Source organism: Onychostoma macrolepis, chromosome 14 (assembly GCF_012432095.1).
Source record: "Onychostoma macrolepis isolate SWU-2019 chromosome 14, ASM1243209v1, whole genome shotgun sequence".
In the NCBI taxonomy this organism is placed as follows: Eukaryota; Metazoa; Chordata; class Actinopteri; order Cypriniformes; family Cyprinidae; genus Onychostoma; species Onychostoma macrolepis.
In genome coordinates, this window is record NC_081168.1 from 10,120,059 (window position 1) to 10,142,958 (window position 22,900).

Sequence of the window (22,900 nt, forward strand, 5' to 3'; positions counted from 1 at the left end):
TACCAGTTATTGGATTGCATTTATGGTTTCTTAAAGAGAAAACTACAGCCAAAATTGTTTTAAATGTATTTATTATGGAAAATATCTCACAATTTGTCAGTATTTATTTATTAAAAGTAGGCCTACTAAAAGAAAAGTTAATAGAACTGAACCGGAATCAGAACCAGAATCGTTAAAACACTTCACGATTCTCATCTCTACTTCACACAGCATTGGATTACATTTCTCATGTATGTCATAGCACTCTGTGTATCATTTTCTTGCTTCTCACATAAAAATGCAACCCCAAGATTGACCGCTTCACTTTCACATATTCTTGTGCAATAGGAAGGTTTGTGTTTCATATGCATGATCTTGCCAGATGCTCTGGTGGTCCTTGCTTGTGGAGAAGTACTCGGTCTATTTTTGAACCTCCATCTTGTAAAGTGCTCATGGGAATATTTGAAAAGTCATGCTTCTTGTAAAAAAATACCCTATATGTATTTGACAATAGTTCTCTTTCCCTTCACCAGCAACAAAGGATACATTGATTATGCCTCTAAAAGAAAGTCTGTCCCACAGCGGACCAGTGTCTGATGTGTTTTTCTTGGCTAGCTCAAGTTAAACTTTTGTCATTCACTCAGCATATTTTAACAAATTAGAAACATTAGAAACCCAAGCCATAGTGATGTTTTGGTTTCGACATTTCAGTTCCACAATTACATTTTAAAACACAACCAAATAGTTTGACAGCAGAATTGAAAAACTTAAAACAACTATCTATATTTGAAACACATGCTTTTGGAATTAAAACTCACAGCACCATTAAGGTCATGTGAACACTTTCTGCTTTGTCATATGTATTTCTCCCTCTGTAATAAAGAGAACTGTTACAGTCCATACTAACAGAGGGGGATCAAGCTCATATTTCCATGCACTTTAGCTGAACTAACGTATATGCACTTCCTTTATGAACACACCCACTTGAACATTCAACTCACAGTCTGATCACACAGAAATCGAGAGAAACAAAGCCAGTCCCAGTCTCTTTTGAGGAACAACATCCTAACAGCAGTGAAGCGCAATGAGAACGCTCTTTGTCAGTGCTGTTTTCTCATCAGGAGTGACCTGTTTTTCCTGGCCCTTTTATGAAGTTTGTCTTGTATTTCAGCCAGATGGACAGAGTTGGCCATAGTCAGCACGCACACAATGGCCAATGGGATCAATTTCTTGTGTGCTTCCATATTTAACCTTTCATCTATCAATAACTCTCTCCATACCTCTTTAAACAGCACACTAGCGTCCTTAAATTAAACTTCCTTTTGATGTGGATGTGGAAGTGTTTATTTTTTTCTTCTTCTTCTTCAGGATGCTTGTCCTGATATTGATATTGTGTCCAGAGCACAGTCTTTATTTTTGTTTTAGACTGTTGAGAAATTGTATCTGAATGGGATATGAAGATATTAGCAAATACATAAAAACTTGGGGAATGACTTAAGGTGACATGTAGTGGCCCCAAAAGGTATTTTCGACACTTGAAATGTTTGAATCTCATTGCAACAGGTAACATTTCTGATCTTTTTATTTTCTCTCTCTTTTTTTCATTTTATTAAAAAAATTCCCTAATTATATCCAGACCAGTGTTGGGCACGTTATTTTAAAAAAGTAATTAGTTATAGTTACTAGTTACTTCTCACAAATAGTAACTGAGTTAGTAACTGAGTTACATCATTATAAAAGTAACTAATTACCAGGGAAAGTAACTATTGCGTTACTTTAAAAGAAAATTCAAATGTCAAATAACTTTGGATGCCCCCAATATTAAATATGTTAAATTAATGAAATGAACACTAAAAATAATAAATTATTATTATAAAACATTGTACATTAATCTACACTATTTATCTACTGACACTTAGTATCAGTCAGTCAAGCATTATAATATAATATTATGATAATTTAATATTATATGATGATAGAACTTTAGGAATTAGAATAACCAAGTATGAAGGCATATTTGTCATCAATATACACTAAGGATTAATGAGCTGCTGGGTTCATGAATATTAATCACGTTGTCGGGGGCGCTTGATTTGCTGAAATCAAAACAGAGAAGATAATAGGTGAGCGCCAGCCAATGAGATTGTCCTTTGCGCATTAGTTCCGCCCACTAACAGGGACCCCGGCAAAAACTGAAGAATTCCAAAGGAACTCCGTTATTTTGACAGGAAAATACAACAAAGAATATCGTTTACATGTAGCGCGTCAATTCTGCATGTTATGAAAGACTCTCTTGCTCTGTATCTTTCTTTGCGTGCGTGTATGTGAGAGAAAGCGACGGCGAGTCGTGCGCTTCACACTAGAGTTTATGGTACGTCAAATACAGCTACACTGCGCATCCATTCAGATGAACTGAAAAATTTAATTCTAATAATATAATATAGTAACGCCACATTTTATTGTCAGCAAGGGTAACGGCGTTGTAACGGGGGAAACAGTAATTTGTTTGATTACTCGTTACTGAAAAAATAACGCCGTTAATAACGCCGTTTATTTATAACGCCGTTATTCCCATCACTGATCCAGACCAAATCTTAGTAAATATATTAGGTAATTTAAATTCTTACAGGTTTAGTTTATCACATTAACGATAGAAAAAAGTCACTTTTAAAAACCAGGGCCCATATTTATCAAGCTTCTCAAAGTGCCATTTTAGTCTTAAGTGCTGAGAATTCATGAAATTTACTTCTACTTTCAAACTTAAGTATAAAAGCAAGTTATCAAATTTCTTCAAGCTAAGAATCACTCTTACTCTCCCAGTTATTTAAGACAGCTCGAGAGGTCTCTCAAGTGGTTAGGGGTTGCCGGCAGGGGCTTGTGATGGCGCTGAGGAGACAGAGAATTGCGCGAATCTTTCAGGAGAGGAAGATCGTTCTTGAAATATTTGACGACAAGCAGTTAATCAAACGTTTACATTTCCTCAGTTATTCAACATGAGCAAAGAACATTTACATTACCGAGGAACATCATAACTGACTTCAGTCTAGTACAAGTATTCTTTAAAAAAACACTCCCGTTATAATCAGTGAAGCTGTATCATGTGTGACACTGTATGATGAATAAAGCTCTAACCTCTTATTTACACTGCACACGACTGCTCCGACACAGCCACCGCAGCTGATCAGCCGCGCCGCGGAAAGTTTCTGAAGCGACTCGCGCTGCATCACTAAAGATAGGTGCCTATATTTAATAATAATAATAATCGTCTTGCTGTCGTCAAAGGCATCAGCAACAGGCGATATCTCTGACTGTCGTCGATACATGATACTATCGTCTATCAGCACAGCCCTAAATTAGAGGATGTGATGACGCTTCGGTTCCTTGCTATAATGTATTCTCTTAAAAATTCTTTATTGTCAAATGTGTGTTGAATGTAAACTCCTATTAGGAATTTAACAATTCAATGTGAATTTATCTGAGAACATTCTTAAATAAGGAAATCAATTCAGTGATTGGTCCTTGCCTATGTCATCATCCAAAATTCCGTTTGTGGCATGGCAAAGTGTCAAAATTTATCTCTAAGACTGACACTTAAGATTTAGTCCTACACTTCACTTAAATTACGACTGAGATGCTTGATAACTAACTTTTAAGCGCAGCGGTCTTAAAGTCCAAAATTGTTAGGAGTACGGACAAGGACTTTTAAGAGGCTTAAGAGTTTCTTTAGCAGTGGAGAAAATGGACGAAATATGAAGAGGGAGCAGAATTGTGTTGCACACAATGCATGACAGTGAGTTAATAAGACGCTACACATTAGATTGTGCAGGCCAGGGATCATGCTTGTGTAATCTCTACATTAACTACATTAACATATTTATAAACTGGAAAAATGCAACTATGCAGCAGTGATGATTTGGGTCTGTCACAACCTTCTATAAGCAAAGTGATCACACAAACAATTACAGCACTTTCAGAACCTTGTGTCGCTGTTCATTTCCTATAAAATATGCTAAGTATGACAGCATGGTAAATAAAAAATAAAGAATATATATACATATATAATGTGTATGTGTGTGAGAGAGAGAGAGAGTACAGTAAAACAGGAAAAATTATGCCTGTAATTTCAAAGTGAAGGCTTTTAGTAGACCCTACTCTTAAAAGCGCTCTTTTATTTCCTTCTTGGACAACCAACCAATCACAGACTTCAAAAGACTGTCATAGCTAGCAACGGGGTCAGCCCCGCCTCCTCACTAAGATAAAAGTTTTTGTCTTTTCCTCGCTCAGAGTTGCTCTCAGATTGGTCCTGAATCACTTTTAAGCTAAAACTCCTAAATTTTTAAGCTAAATTAGGAGCTCTCTGAGAGGACTCTTAGAATCTTTAAGAATACGGGCCCAGAAACTCAAATACTTTGTTTTATATTTTGAAAGTATACATCTTTTTATATAGATATCTATATATTTTACTTGAAAAGTGTGCTGTCTTTTGCATTAAGTTGCATTTTGTTATAGCTACTTCAAAGTCATTCATACATTTTTAAGTGTAGCTAAAGTGTTCAAATACTTTTTTGGGCCACTGACCTACATTTTTGGAGAAGGAAAATTATAGTTTTTTGTTGAACGAAGCTAGCGCAGACTGATTTAGGATGTACACAATTTGATCTAGCACTTTAACAAGCGTTAAACTTCCATGCAGCTGGTGAGTGAGTAATGTGTGTGTGTAATCTGAAATATGTACACACATGTGCTTAAAGACAGGGGGCGCTCAGCCAAATTCCTTTTCTAAAACACATTTCAGTACTATATTTGATATTTACTGATTTTTACAACACTACATAAATCTGTGAGCTATAATTACGATAGTAACATGCTATATTAGTCTGTCACTCAGTGTGCTCTCTGTATCCCTCACCCTCCTTTCCCCCCACTCTCTCTCTCTCTCTCTCTCTCTCTCTCTCAGCTGAATGCCAAACAAAAGCACCTTAATGTGCTGGGAGAGAGAGATTATGGTGTTTTTATTGAGAACATGTGGAAATAATTCTCTTGTAATCTCCAGTAATTGTAAGTCTGATATAAGGACAGGCTGGAGTTCATTTTCACTAACATCTCGACTGATTGAGTTATTATATCACATTTGTGGTCCAAGCAAATGATGTGGTCATTTGTATGAAAGGACCATTAAAATGTTTGTAGGAACTGGCGAGGATGGTCGTGTTGAACAAGTTAACATGTATTGCAAACAATATAGTCCATGTACTTTCAGTCAACCCCGCTGTGCTGAAATAGGAAGTCACTTCCTATTTTTTATCCCTCCGTTTCAGTGACAGAACGTTCTCTGAGCTCAAGGTTAAAGTGAAATGTCAACTAATCAGAGCTTGTGAAATAAAGACCTCTTGGCCAGCCAAGCCAGGTAACTGGTTCTCATTAACCTACAATAATAGTTCATCTAATAATAAAAATTCTGAACTTAAGATTCAGATCAGTCTCATTCGTTAGCATCAACAAATCATTCAGACCAATTTAGTGAACTGGACTAAATGACTCGTTAAAAGATCTAACTCAATAGAACAATTCATTCATGAATTAGACATCGCTAGGTTGGTTATCAAGATTTCCAGTGAATAATGACTTATATTTTATTCCTGAAGTATTGTGTGTATATATGAAGAGTTTATTTGCATAAACAGATTTTTAAGAATTGTTAAAAACGATTTTATCTGTTTTTGCAAATGAAATCTTCATATATATATATATATATATATATATATACATACACATGCATGCATATCTTTTAATGTTTTATCATGCCTTACAAATAAGGTAATAATCAAAAGTAATATGAAAGCTACATTTTACTAATCTATTATTCATCTGACATGCTCTGCTAAAATGACTTACTCTGGCTGATATTGCGTGATCTTAATGACACATGAAAATTGCCCTTATTTCGCCCCTCCTTACCATGGTCAATTTGCAACAAATGCATCGGAACACTTTACTATGAGTTTAATGTAGACAGATAATTACACAATATCAGCCGTTCATTACTCCACCTTAACCAGGACTTAATGAGAAATTCATTACCCATTTCCACATTTCCCTGCTGCCCATGACTTCAAGGCATACACTCAGCATACATTATCTCTTCTTCTGCTATCAACAGCAAAATCCTCCACCTCTCTTTTTCCTTTCTCTCTCTTTCCCCAGTAAAGATCAGAGGATTATGTGCCAGCGTGAATGCTAAACAAGAGAACAGAGTTAAACTTTATCCAAAGCAATGTTGATATCACACTAATTCTGATGAGCAGCTAATGAGGAGTAATCTACCAATCCAGGCTCAAAAGCTACACTACTATCATTTTTGTAGATGCTTGAATGCTTATTTATGCCTTACCGTTCAAAAATTTGGAATGAATGAAAAAATAGAAATGAAATGATACATTAAATTGTTTAAAAGTTATAGTAAAGACTTTTACATTGTTACAAAAAACATTTTTCAAATTCTATTTCTGAAGGATCATGTTACACTGGCGACTGGTGTAATGGTTGTTGAAAATGTAACTTTGCCGCCAAAGGAATAAATGACATTTTAAAATAGCCTATATTAATATAGAAGATAATTATTTTTAATTGTAATAATATTTTACAGGATTACTGTTTGTACTGTTCTTTTAAACAAATAAATGCAGTCTTGGTGAGCATAAGTCTTTTAAAGTGTTCAAAAATCTTATTGACCCTAAACTTTTGAATCGTAGTGTATACATTTTATATAAATAAATTGTAAAATATATTGTATATAAGAAACCAAAATACCTTTTTAAACTGATCAACAATGTTTAGATCTAGCTTGAGTGATATAGCATCTACAAAGTTGCAGGAAAAGAAAGCTTTTCTGGATGTCTGCCTAAATTGCTCATAAAAGTTTAACTAAATCACAACAATAGACAAGCACAGTCTGCTCATGCTTAAAAAGTGTTGACTTGCACAAAGCAGGAAAGAGTTACAAATTCTTGATATCTATGGCAAGACAAACTAAGTGGAGAAAGTTCATTATGGCTGCTGCTTTCTATAGTAGTGGGCATCCTGCAAAGACGACTGCAATATCACTACTTAGAATACTTATGATGTAAATGATCTTATATTTTTATATTCTAAATATTCTATGTACAGATAAAACCAAAGTCAAGTTGTTTCAATAAAAATGGACCAAATATTTCATCCCAAATGTAAAGTACTGTGTGGTGGAGAGGCCATGATGGTTTGTGGCTGTTTTACTGCCTCAGGGCCTGGACAGCTTGCTATCATCGACAGAACAATGAATTCCCATGTTTAACAGGACATTTGCAGGAGAATGTAAGGCCATCTGTCCACCAACTGATGCTTAAACAAAGTCGGGTAAGGCAACAACACTGTTACCCAAAGCATAGGAATAAACCAACAACAAAATGTCTTCAACAGAAATGACCTTAACCCAATTCAGATGCTTTGGTATGATCTCAAGAGAGCGATTCACACTTCATATCTCAAGAATATTGCCGGTAGTGAGTTTTGTAAATAGAAATGTAGCAAAAAATCTTCCTAAATGTTGCTGCCAAAAGAATGCCAAACAGTCCAGGGGTTCACATACCTTTGCACTGTGAATGTTTATATGGTGTATTCACTAAAGACATGAAGATGTCATTGTTTGTGTGTTATTTAAGCAGACTGTGAAAAGGACTAAATCAAATTTGTGAACAAATAATTTAATGATTTTCTTTTTAAAACTGGATCAACTGATTCACCAAAATCCTTTCTGAATCGGGCACTGCTACTTCTCTCCTGCAAATGTTTTCAGTGAAAATCTTTTTTTTTCTTGTTTTTGCATTCTTTTTGAACCTTGAAATGTTTCTAATAATGCAAGTAAATGTTCACATACTTCTTCCTGCAACTGTAGCAGCCAAACCAGGGGCACTCAATCCTCAACCTCAGCCAAAACTTATGCTCATTATAGTAGGACTCAGTTGTGCCGATGCGAACTACATATTTCATATTTTTTTATTTGGCTTTCTCTTTATCAATTTTCATCTGACTGATCGGATCAAAAGTATAAAAAATAAAACCCTTCCCACTCACTGATCTTGGATTTTGATACATTAGCCTGTGAATGATAGGCCAAACTCCTTCCTTAATTGCTTTTTTTCTTGTAGTGTCTCAATTTATTTCTGAAAAGCCAAAGCACATACTCTGCTTTTTTATGATGGATGGTGCCGCAGAAGAGGTTCAGCTCCAGGAAGGCACGAGGTGCTGTGATTAACGATGCTGCATGGAGTCCCACCGGAGCCCTGGAGGATGATACAGTTGTGTAAAAACAGCTGCTTCTGTGAGGAGATAGAGGGCTTCGGGCAGGAGGCACAACCCTCTGAGTAACACCACGGACCTGTCAAGATGGAAACACGAGCAACAAGGGGTGGGCTGCACTGCTTGAGAAAGGTTGGAGAACATGAGGAGGCTGAAGGTCAGAGAGGAGGGAAATTTGATCCAATATTACACTAAGGGTGATTATAGTGAGAAAAGCTGAGGGATCTTAACACAAAGGAATTTATGCAACAAACTCAGTAATGACACTTCAAAAGTGTCTGCAGTGCACTGGCCAGATATAACTACTGTATATACTGTATAGTCAAGGTATTTTGTGCACCCTGTTATATTTTTACGATTATATCCAATCATCCGTCACATGGACAGGGCAAGTGTTTTTTATGTCAGACCTGAACATGCTGAAGAAGTGGGGTGACTTTGGCAAGAAAACTTTTCACAAGCTTCTTCATCTTCAGTTTTAGAGCTCAAATGAACCAATAATGGAGACTAGACATTTATTAACCAAACATACATTCTGAACACTTACATTATGTAATAATGCTGGCTTGCTCATATCAATAAGGATAACTATAAAGATAGTCTTGCATAGCCAGACCTTCAGAATGGCGACAAAAGGTCTGGAAACCTTTCCAGCTAAGTGTGCCGTATGTATCAGACATTCAGTCAGCCGTCCATGGGCAAGATATCTGAGGCTGAGACTACTATAAGGATAACTATAACTACCCAGCAGGCACACAACAGGCACACAACGTCATAAGACGTTGATATTTGGTTAAATTTCGGTTGCGACTTCGGGTGAACAGAATTCAATGTAAATTCAACGTCTAATGTCAATGTTAAATTGATGTCCAATACCGACGTCAGCTGACGTTGAGATATTGTTGTTTTTAGGTTGTGCAACCAAAATCCAACGTTAAGTCAATGTCAAATTATATTTGACGTCAACCCGATTTTCATTTTCAGCCAAAATGCAACATCTGTCTGACGTCATGTCCAATGCCAACCTGCGTTACATAGACGTTTGGTACCTGCTGGGAATATTAGCATGCACACCAACGCACAATAACTCTTTCTTTATTATAAGAGCATGCTGCAGTTTTGTTGTCTGCTGCTTTAATTGCTTAACTGTATGTAGTTTTGTGGGGTTTTACGGCTTTGGAGTCCCCTACAGTTAAGTGACTGAAATTTATTGTCATAAATTTATCACTGTCGTGACCATAATTGATAGCTGTACATGTGCATTTGTTGTCAATCCAGCCTTTTTGCATTATTTCTTACTTATACATACACCCAGAACTGACGTTTGAGGAGAAGCATGGGATAGAAACAGAAGCCATTTGACTTATTAGAGGTCAGTGTACCATCAAAATGATTTTAAAACTGATATTCCAATGTTAAAAAAAATTAAAGTTGCTGTAAGCTCCAGAGCATCTGGCGGATTCTGATTGGCTGTCAATGTTTATCATTGTTTATCAGTTGTGACAAAAATCATTCTGTATGTGATTCCATTCTGTGATTTATTTCTATAGTTGTGGTTTGAACTTTCCTATTCTCGTATAATTAGAATGATTTTAAAACTTTATAGTTATCATCCATGGTGTGAACAGGCCTTCACTCCATCTTAATGCTCCCAACCACTGCTAAAAAGATGTATGTCAATGCATGATGCATTATGGAGGTTTGCCTCATTAGACACTGTGGTCTGTTACTACAGATTTTAGCAGTGAATATTTTATCAAAGTGAGAAGTCAATATTATTGTAGAACACAGTATTGGACTTTTAAAAATTAAAGGTAACGTGAAATATTTCTTTCTTACAATCTATATTTCACTCCAACCCTTTTGCTCACACTCAATACCTAATGAGAAAACAAGAGAAGAGAAGTTCACTTTTTCAATATGAACCCATAGTATTAAAAAAGTACAACATTTCTAACATTTAGACACACATATACATATATGTGGCCTATGCAATTTAAATTCCCCCTGAAGTGGCACCATTTCACTCCATAAATTCTGTATTTTGCTCAGTCCTTAGACATGATCTCATGTTGACAAGCACTGAGAAAGTAGCAAATAAGGGTAAAGGGAGGGAAAGGTGTAGTTCATTAAAGCTTGAACTAGGTGCTTGAGAGACGTCCTGACGGAGCATGCTTAAAGACATGTAAATGAGTGGGTAATGGTTGTCAGGACCTGACAGCTTTAAACAGCCTTTTAGTTCGCTGAGCTTATCTGTCATAAAAAAAAAAAAAAAAAAAACATTTAGAGAGCAGGCACAGACAGCTGAGGAAGCACAGCACATCATTATCAGAAAATAGTGGGATTCTCTCTCTGTCGGGCCGTGCATCTGAGACTCACCCCCGGCCGTGCAAACAGTGCTCTGCCTGTCAGGAGAACAAGACATGCACTGCCACAACCACGTTTTTTTATTGCCAATCACAAACTCACAACTTCACCTCCACCCAGGGAGCATGTGTAAGACCGAGGCTGATTTGTACTTATGCAACACACAATCATACAACTGCCTTATCAGGGTGTGATGTATGTCAGGGCTGTTCTATCTCCTCCTTTATGTGATTAACATGTTCATTCCTTTTTTTCTTTTTCTTTTTGCTCTCTCACATCTGTTTCCTGTTAAACGCTCTTTCTTGTAACTTTATTGGAACTGCGGTGTATGTGTGGGGAGGAGTGTTAAACTAAATAAAGATGTTTAAAAAAATGTAATCTGTTACATATCGTACACTTGTATTCTGTCAAATATATTATTCTTTACACACACACGTCTGGTTTGCTCTCCTTATGGGGACTCTCCATAGGCGTAATGGTTTTTATACTGTACAAACCGTATTTTCTATTGCCCTACACGAACCTTACACCTAAACATACCCCTGACAGAAAACTTTGTGCATTTTTAGATTCTCAGTTTAAGTCCCACGGTGACACGAGTCCCCATGAGTCTGTATGTATTCAGGTTTAACTCCCCACCTGGATATAAAAACAGGTACACACACACACACACACATTTAATATACATGTGCTGGTCATATAATTAGAATATCATCAAAAAGTTTATTTATTTCACTAATTCCATTCAAAAAGTGAAACTTGTATATTATATTCATTCATTACACACAGACTGATTTATTTCAAATGTTTATTTCTTTTAATTTTGATGATTAGAGCTTACAGCTCATGAAAGTCAAAAATCAATATCTCAAAATATTAGAATATTTACATTTGAGTTTGAATAAATGACCATCCCTACAGTATAAATTCCGGGTATCTCTTGTTCTTTGAAACCACAATAATGGGGAAGACTGCTGACTTGGCAATGATCCAGAAGACGAACATTGACACCCTCCACAAAGAGGGTAAGTCACAGAAGGTCATTACTGAAAGGTGTGGCTGTTTACAGAGTGCTGTATCAAAGCATATTAAATGCAAAGTTGACTGGAAGGAAGAATTTGGGTAGGAAAAGGTGCACAAGCAACAGGGATGACCGCAATCTTGAGAATACAGTCAAGCAAAGCCGATTCAAACACTTGTGAGAGCTTCACAAGGAGAGAACTGAAGCTGGAGTCAGTGCATCAAGAGTCACCACGCTCAGACGTCTTCAGGAAAAGGGCTATCAAGCCACTTCTGAACCAGAGACAACGTCAGAAGCATCTTAACTGGGCTGTGGAGAAAAAGAACTGGACTGTTGCTCAGTGGTCCAAAGTCCTCTCTTCAGATGAAAGTAAATTTTACATTTCATTTGGAAATCAAGGTCCCAGAGTCTGAAGGAAGAGTGGAGAGGCACAGAATCCATGTTGCTTGAAGTCCAGTGTGACGTTTCCACAGTCTGTGATGATTTGGGCTGCCATGTCATCTGCTGGTGTTGGTTCACTGTGTTTTCTGAAGTCCACAGTCAACGCAGCCATCTACCAGGAAATTTTAGAGCACTTCATGCTTCCTTCTGTTGACAAGCTTTATGGAGATGCTGATTTCATTTTCCAGCAGGACTTGGCACCTGCCCACACTGCCAAAGGTACCAAAAGCTGGTTCAATGACCATAGTATTACTGTGCTTGATTGGCCAGCAAACTCGCTGACCTGAACCCCATAGAGAATCTATGGGGTATTGTCAAGAGGAAGATGAGAGACACCAGACCCAACAATGCAGATGAGCTGAAGGCCACTATCAGAGCAACCTGGGCTCTCATAACACCTGAACAGTGCCACAGACTGATCGACTCCATGCCACGCCGCATTGCTGCAGTAATTCAGGCAAAGGAGCCCCAACTAAGTATTGAGTGCTGTACATGCTCATACTTTTCATTTTCCTACTTTTCAGTTGGCCAAGATTTCTAAAAATCCTTTCTTTGTATTGGTCTTAAGTAATATTCTAATATTTTGAGATACTGATTTTTGACTTTCATGAGCTGTAAGCTCTAATCATCAAAATTAAAAGAAATAAACATTTGAAATATATCAGTCTGTGTGTAATGAATGAATATAATATACAAGTTTCACTTTTGAATGGAATTAGTGAAATAAATCAACTTTTTGATGATATTCTAATTATATGACCAGCACCTGTATTTAAAAATGTGTGTGTGTATACTCATATGATATATAATATATGTATACACAGGCCCATTGATTAGAGAAATATTATATTAATATTTTATATATTACATTCTATATTATATACACATATATGTACAGTATGTATATATATATATAATTATATTATATTATTTTATATATTAAATTCTAAAATAAAATATATTTTAATAAACACATATGTATGTAAGTGTACGCACACACACATGTATACATATTAGAAATGTGCGGATGAGCTCAAACTAATGACTTGTACATATGGGTACAGTCATTTTAGACACTTCCAAAAGTGTTGCAACAGAGATGGAAACATTGTATTTCCATCTCTGTTGTAACAGTTTTGGAAGTGCCTTTTTCTGTTTTAAAGAAGGGGGTGTCCTAATACGTTTGTCCATATAGTGTATGTCCAAGTCATTGGTGTTTGGTAAAGAGTTTTTGGCTCAAGATCAGCATTTGCTTGAACAGAACAGCAGCTACGCTAATTATGTCTCTATTTGTTTCTCTGATTCTGCCACGGAATTAACATCCCGTGGTAACAAGGAATTACTGAAGCGTCAGTCTGGATCTAACCCTTAAAAAGATCTGAGATGACCAAACACCTGAGAAGAGATGATGGCAACCCCCCAGAGGACCACGGAGGATGCCAACCCTCAGACAACATACAGAATTACCAAGTTAAGTCTGTCATAACTTAAATATATTGTATGTGTGTATATATATATATATATATATATATATATATGTGTGTATGTGTATATGTATATGTGTATATATATATATATATATATATATATATAGTAGAAACTTAATTTCCTGTAAATCTGCTTTGCAGCGATTGTATCGTAAAAAGCGCTATACAAATAAACTTTAATTGAATTTAATTGAATTTAAAGTCGCACCAGAGGTGTTCAGCTTGGATTAGGACTTGGCTTTCTGCAGACCAGTCAAGTTCTTTTTGAGCCTTGCCTTATACACAGAGGCATTGTCATGTTAGAATAGAAAAGGGTCCTGTCCAAACTCTTGCTTTAAAATTAGAAGCACACAATTCCCTAGAATATCATTATATGCTTAAAGGGCATATTCCAGGTTAGAGACTCCTGTGAGTCGATGTATAGAAAAATAATGTAGGAACTAGATTTTTACTTCCGCATCTGAAAACCGCCAAAACCGGAAGTGACGTAACGAGAGGGAGAGCGGTCCATGTTAACCACAGGAAAACAGTGGATCGCAATGACAGTTCGGACGCTGAGGAAATTTTAAATGTTTATTTACACTTGTGTGACGGGCCACAAATAAAATTATGAGCCTGTTATGCAGCCAAGAGAGCAGGGACAGGTCAGGATTAGACAGAACAACGGTCAGAGGAGACAGATTGAGTTGATGTGTGAGGAGAACAGCAGGTGTCTTGGTGAGAGACCAGTCAGCTTACAGAAATACACACGTTAGCTAACGATATGTAATCAGACAATAGCAAAACTAGTATTGGTCATCTATGAGTATTGATACTTACCAGCAACATAAACTAATAAGCGTTGATCAGGCGTGTCACGCTCGTTAATATCCGACACTAACGTTAAGTGATATAGCGGTGTCTCATCACTGCAGGAGAGAGAGATGAACACGTTTTTGTTTCATTAAGTGTTTGTGTGGTAAATGCAAGGCCATGGCCACAGCTGAGGAAAGTCAGTGCTGCAGGGAGTTAGATACATACTGGGCTTTAGTGGAGAATGTGACCCCCACACTTGATGTGTAGTGTCCGACTCTGCACCCAGGCTTTGAGGCTTGCTGACTAAACCCATATGTGCTACAGATAACCTCAGACAGGAGCACAGACCTCTCCAGGCCAGCAGACATTAGTGTGTTTAGGGCAGAGATCATTTATTACTCTGAGCTAAATACTTGTATGTATAAATACATAGTATATTAAAGATTTGAAAACCATTTTAAAACCATCTGAATAATTGTGTCTTCTTCAATTACAAGTTGCCTATATTTAAGTAGGTCACAACTACCTGTAAGTCACACTTTTTGATGCCATTGGTATAAGACAATCAATATTGACAGCATACAGACAAGTTGTCCGCTGGGCCTGTGGTGCTCTGAGCAGCCCTTACCTGCATGTGTTGAGTCAGACATTAGAAGACAGTTTACAGAGGAAGGAGGACTTTATAAAGGTTTTGAATTGCCCCATTTTGTTGACCATCAATAAAAAATAATCACAATCACAAATTGTCTTATTGTATAAAAATTTTACATTAGATATATATCAAGCAGATCTGCATTTATGGTTAATTCAATTCAGTTTTATTTATACAGCACTAAATCATAACAAATGTTATTTCATAGCACTGTTAATACCCAACTAAAAACACATTGCAACTGTTAATTAACATACATACACACACACGTGTGTGTGTGTGTGTGTGTGTGTATGAAACATACTACCGAAAGAAAAATATACCATCGAACCCATTTAAAAACATTTAACAATCTTTCAGTCTGGGTATCACACTAATGTGTTGTTGAAGTGTGTTAAATTGTGAATGCTGTGCTAGATAGACTCCCAGCAGCCTCATCTTGTTGATCCTCTGGAGGGATCTGGAAAGAGGAGCAGGTGTAGTGGAAGACAGACAGTGCTGCGTTCTCGTGGAGCCTGTGGTGACCTGCAGTATAACACTCCCAGAGACTCCATGAGGCCTGATGCATATGCTGGGAGAAGCAAGCAAACGTTTAGATCACATTCACTGCTGACCATGCTTCTCCACTCGGCCTCCATCACATCTGCATCTCCATCAGGAGTGAAGCTGCAGTCCAGTAGAGGTGGTTCATAACAGCTGGCCTCCACTGCTTCAGATCTTCACACTCCCGTCTTCCAAAGCCTTATAAACACACCACATGACAAAAAATTACCAATTAGCTGTGCAAACAATGTTACTAAGCTGTCACTAGACTTGATGGTTATAATATTAGCAAACTGAGGTTAACTTACCAGCTATGTCTTCTAATATGGTAACTTTTTACACGGTTTTTAAAAATATAACGATATTGCTAATGCTTACAAGCTAGCTGTGGTGCTTTACAACAACTTATATACATCTCGTTGCGTCTCATTATTTAAATAATTATGTTCACTGATTTGGTAGTTAGCAAATGTTAAAAATCAAGTCTTACGGTGCACAGTTGATTTTCGTGGAGCAGCATCTCTGACGGATCCGTGAGCATCATGTCTCCGCCGGCGGCCTAACAACAGGCGGACCGGGACCCGATGAAGAAACCGCACCAGCTCGGAGTCTCACCCGCTTCTTGCTTCGATATCCCATGCTGAACTGCATCATATCGCCGGAATGATAATCCTCCGGTATCCACCTTTTTCTTGATGTAAAAATGGGCGTGGCCATTTGTAAATTCTATGGGTCTAGCTTCCGGTCTCATCTGCATCCAGCTATTTTTAGCTGTACAAAACAGTTCATTTTGCTGCTTGATATTGAAAATTAGTGTGGCTTATCATATTATTTTAATATATTATCTGAATCATGATCACACTGGTTTGTAGTGCAAAACATTTTACCGTTTACTGCACGTTGTTATTCTCCTCATTATTTACCTATAGCGGCTAATGAACCGGAAGTCTCACCCATAGGCTTACTTCCGCGTTGAAGAAAAAGGTGGATACAGTGATCGCTAAATTACACACCACCGCGTTGTTTGAAGCAGATGCATTAAGTCTCTTCAGCTGCACAACCGCACCGAGGCTCGGAAGATACCGTCCTATTTCTTGTCAGGAAACATTGTGGACTCGATGTCCTGACAGGCTGGAGTTTGTGCAACCTCCACAAACACAATAATTTACCATGATGATGATAAACCGAAAAAAATAAGTACCTAAAACACACTGACTCGCGCGCGCTCCACTGAACACCAGCAGCGCGCGGCACACGACTCCCTCTCGTGACGTAATATGACGCGATGTTGGAAAAAAAAGCGCTTTTTCAGAACGGTCAAGGAATGCGTCACTTTTTCTTCTAAATTTGTGCCCTCATGCCTTGTAAAACATTTTCAAACCCTGCAATAACGGTTCATATGATATTTTTATACAAGGTTATATATTCATTTGAAAATTTTAACCTGCAATATGCACTTTAAACATTAAGATTTGTTCTCATGGAAATTACTAAAGTAGTCAAACCTCTTCATTAGAAGGGGGTGACCCAATACTTTGGCAATATAGTGTATATTATACCGGCCACGCCGCGGCACGTTTCAGAAGCATCCCAAAATCTCTGGTCTCGCGAATCCAGTTGCTTCGCTCCTGGTGTGATTTGGCACCGCGTGGAGGACGGAACAAAACGTGTCGGAGCCGTAAGGGGTAACGGTAACAGGCTAATACAATGATAGACTGTTTTTAAATAAACATTTAATTAAAAAACAAACGTTCTTCTTTGGCCAGATTAAAGTCTACACTTTCTTAATAGCATAAACACAGGCTTTAGGCTGCATTCAAACTTTATCTGGAATCCCACTGTAACTGTCAAAAAAATGAATTTAAAACACGTTCATATTTTAGAGAATATTTGCATCACTAATGATTTATCTCATCCACCCACTACCCACCCGTAATTAATTAGAATGTATTTTTTTATTACATGACCCACCCCACCCTCGGGCCCCGCGGATACAACCGCCATCCGCGCATCACTAATACATAGGCTATATATTATATTTATACATGTCCCCATTGATTAGAATATATGTAATTATTCAATTTTCACAATGTTAAAACCTTATATTAATTTTTATATTTTAAATTTTATATATATATATATATATATATATATATATATATATATTAATAAACACATACACATCTATCTATCTATATAATATCATTAGCTCTGGATAAAAATACAGTTTTTTACAATCATTTTTGCACTAATAACAGAACCTTCATGTCATTTTTCAAAACTCTAGACACAAAACTCAAAACAGTCATTATTTGTAACACAGGCTGTCCAATGGTCAAAATTTTGCATATTGTGTTCATATCTTTAAAGAAGCCTTGCATTTGCAGAAGCATTGGTTCAAAATACTAATTTATTATTAGTATTTTGTATTATTAGTATATTATTACTAATTTATTATTAGTATCATAGGAACATTACTTTAGATCACCCACACACAAGACAACCATAAATTTCACTGTTTGGTTGTTAGTACAATCATTATATATCGTTGTTCAAAACACATGATGCAGCTTTCATTATGGTTCTACACATTCATACATCATTGTAATAGACTAGAGAAAAGTACAGACACTGGAATCATTAAACATTTGAAAATTATTGATGAAATAATCAACTCACAACAGGTAAAAAAATAAATAAATAAAAAAACTTTAAATAAGAAACATTTAGATTAGAAAAGTCACAGTTCCTCAATGCTCTTCTATGTTTTTGTCAACCCTGTCTTGTGGGTTTGGCCACAGGTTCTCATCCACATCATAATGGATGTTTTCATTAGTTAAACATCTTGGAAAAAAATCTTCCTGCATGGCAAAAACAGGCCTGATATTGGTCTCCTGTGATGTCATTGCAGGCATCATCTATGGCCTGGAGAAGAGGGACTTGTTTGTGAGGCCTACTGTGAACCTTCCACCTCCATGTGGAGAAAAACTCCTCAGTCGGGTTACAGTAAGGAAAGGAGAGTATGGGGGTTAATATGAGGTGATAAACTGTGGATGGGCCATGATTGCAAAACCATGATGAAACCATGATTGCACTCAGTGCTGTTGCTAGGAATTATGGGCCCATTACACTGATTTTATTATGGGGCCCCTCAAAATCACATTCAGTGGGGGGTGGTCAGGCCCCCCAGAGAACATGGTTCTGGGCCGCTCTCAACCTCTCCTCCATGTCATGGCCAGGTTAAAGCCTGCCTCATCCAAAAATATTTCATCAGCTTCCAGCTCTATCACCCTCTAAAAAGGCATTTACAGTTTTTGTTGCTCACTTTGGTACTAATTTCACAAGTAAGGTGTACTTTTTCAAAACTCTTAGTACAAAAATCCAAACTGATCACATTTGTAACACAGCTTGTCATTCTTTCAAAACCTGATGTAATGCTTTTATTCAGTTGCACATATTTTCAGTCCACATAATCACTGTTTCAAACACAAGATTAGTGCAATATGTAATGACAACATTTGGTTTAATCACCGAAACACAACAGTATGATCTTCTTTCAGTTTAATACTTTTAACAGTCAGTTAATTTAATAGCAAACAATACAAGATACGTGTTTCAAATCACCTTTGCTGCTGAAATAATTGCAGTAATAGAGGCAATAACTGTCATGTCAGAAATTACACTTACATTACCTAGCTTGCATAACTCGCATAAAATGCATAATGTTTGTAAAAGTATTTATACAGTGTGTTACTGGATCAAAAGGTGTGATGAACATATGACATGGCAATAAGGTTTGGTGCTAGACAGAATTTACTGTCAGTGCAGTATGACTGAATCTACACTGTATCTGCACTTTTCAGATGAGTTATAGTAATGTGCAGTCTCTTCCAATGGTAATGCCTCACAGTATCACATGGCATAATGTAATGTAAAATGCTGTATTTGATGCCATCTGTCTCCCTTCTTCTGATAAATCTCTGATCAGTTCCTCTCCCTTGTATCCTGCTGTATGTTCACAAATACCAAAACACACAGTTTTACAAATGAGGATGTCCTCAAATGTTTTTGTGTGTGTGTGTGTGTGTGTGTGTGATTTTATCAGGTTTTGCTCACTTCTGGGTAACAATTTGTCCCCAAAATATGGGTAATTAGGTACACACACACACACACACACACACACACACACACACACACACACAGGTATTCCTATCATTACGATGAGTAATGGGTTTTATAGCATACTGTACAAACTATATATTCTATCCCCCTACACTAACCCTACTCCTAAACCTACCCTTATAGAAAAAAAGTCTCCCACAAGGAAATTGATTTCAGATATTGCCATCTTTGAGGAACATTTTGTTCTCATAACATAGGGTTTACCTGAACCACACACACACACACATGTACAAAATAGTGGTTATCATCGAAGATAAATCAATTTTAGTGCAAAAAATTAAATAAATAATAATAATAATTACATTTGATTGCCCCTAAATAGCAAACAAGTTCTTTAGAAATTATATCTATAGATTTTGTGATTGTGTGTATTGTACTAAGACAATTGAAAATATGCTGAAATGTTTGAAAAAAGTGCACTTTTGATGATCTGTTGTGATATTAGTACTAAGAGTTTTGAAAAAGTACACCTTACTTGTGAAATTAGTACCAAAGCGAGCAACAAAAACTGTATTGTAGGAAAAACAAATACTGATAACAATGATTTAGAATTTTTTGGGAGTTTTTTTTCTTTTTCCCAACAACAAGCATCTTGAAACTGATCATACCTGAACATACTCAGTCTTCAGCTGCTTCACTTTCATAATCTAAACATGTAATATTGTTCATAATTTTCCATAAAAAAACTATGCTTCAAGAGTAATGCAATAGTTACGTAGCATTTTGAGCAGTTGTATCAACTGATAGTTAGATCATTGTAATGAAATGAATAAACACTCAGTTCAGATGTAATTTGTGAGTTGCATTTTTAAATAGTAATACTTTGATGTTAAGTTGTGTCATTTGGAACCGGTGATTTTAGTTCAATGAACAAAAGATCTTTGGCTCGTGTGTATTGTATTCAAGCATTTGGAAAAAGTGTTAAATGTTTTGAAAAATGACGTGAAGGTTCTGCTATTAGTGCAAAAATGATTGTAAAAAACTGTAATAGAAGTCAATGGGAAAAAATTGTGTGTTTGTTAAAGGATATGTTGAAACCATTCTTTGGAGACTCTCAGGAACATTAAATTCAGCTGAAATAACCATACATAGAACTAGAACTGAATACCGTTTTGTAGTTCTCTTTAATTATTATTATTTTAAATTTGCAAAACATTCTCAATAAGAGTAGAATAGGTTAGGGTAAGTCTGTAGAAGTCTATGTATCTGCTTATTTAGAAGAAAAAAAATGTATAGATTTTGAAGCATCCTTTGTGTGTGTGTGTGTGTGTGTGTGTGTGTGTATGTGCGTGTGTGAGAGAGAGAGAGAGATAAAGTGTGCTAATGATGCTCAGAGACAAGAAATAAACAAGCAGCAAGATTTTCTTTACCTGGTGGTGTTGAACTATCACACACGGACCAGTTACTCACTGACTAAAGTTCAAAATGAGTTTAATGTGTTTACAATTGTGCCTTAAGCATATTGTGATCAGTACCATCTAATAGTCTGAATCACTCCAGTCCCACGGCCCGACGGCTTCAATACCAGACGCACAGGAAAACTCCTACAGGTCCCTGAGGTCCAAGTCTGTAAGATGCAGGTTGCTGTGCTCTCTAAGGTCACCGCAGTTAACCTCTGTTCAGTGTCTAGTCTGCAGAATCCAGCTGCCCCCCTGGGAAAAACAGGAAAGGCAGGAGAGACAGAAGTTGCTTGTGACACCTGTCCATAACTCCTGTGGCACTGGCCGAACGCCCGGCCAATGAGAACACCGTCTGAACGCCCCACATAAATGAGAAGCTGGCTGATGGAATCGAAAGGGAGTGAATGATGTGGGGGCACCAGAATGAACTTTGTCAGGTCATTTAAACCGCTTTGTTTCCCAAAAAAGTCCCAATTTACAGCAATCACGGCCCTAGTAGCTGCAAATCAAACACGGCGAATGAGAGATTTGGAAACAAAGAGTTAGTGGAAACAAAGACAGAGAGAGGACTAAAGGGAGGAGGGGGCGAGAGAAAAACGAAGGGGAGCGAAAGACAGATTTGACTTTAATGGAAGGAATTCAACTGGGGCATTTTCTCGCTTTGTATTCGTTTCAGTTTATCATACATCCACTTTGTTTTACAGAATACATCCACAGTGTTTTAATGAAAGACATTGTGTCTAATTTCGTCCGTCGGTGTTTCATCTGCCTCTTCAGAATGCTGATTGCAGTTTGATGAATGTTTAAACTGTTTAAACCGTATTGAAGGGCCTAGAGTTAAGGGCTTTAGAATAATAGAAGCACTCTGGTGGGTTTTGCGAGGCCCTCCATTAAATAAACATCTGGCTCTTCCATTCAGCAGCATTATTCATGCCATAGGACGGAATTGAGATCTTCCTCTGCTCTCGTTCTGTTGCTGTTCCGCCACGGGCAGCTCACTGTATCACTGCACAATGAAGTCATATACGTTTCTACCATTCAAACGCAACGCAGCGTGTGCCAGAGGCTCACTGCCACGGTAACAAGAGAAATAGGCATTACTCCAGATTGCGAAGGGACCATAAATTGGCTGCTTAAGAGCTTTGTTTTTACAGGAAGCTCTTGCCTGAGATGTTGTAAAAATCCACTACTGGCCCTGTCACCACATTATAGTATAGGCCTCACCTTAAAAATACATCACTGTATCGGGGCTGTCAGGTAGAGTTACATAAATGCCCACATGACCCCGACTCTCTGCCAACAGAGACAAGCGTATATTGAGAGATTCATACCAGGAGCTTACAGTATTATTCTCATGCGATTTCATCCAATATGCATCCAAGTAGCAAACCAGAAGTAGAGAAGGTAAACTCAGAAAGATGAATATGTATGACAGAAAGAAGAATTTACTGGCTTGTAATTAAAAAAAAAAAAATCCAACACAGATAATGCATTCTGGAAAATTATGTATTATTATTATTTTTTTAAGTTAATATATATATATATATATATATATATATATATATATATATATATATATATATATATATATATATATATATATATATATAGTTTGATTCAAAATCATGAATGAATAAATCTACCCATCCATTCATCCATCTGTCATTCTCTAAAGCCTATAACTTTCAAAGACATTCAA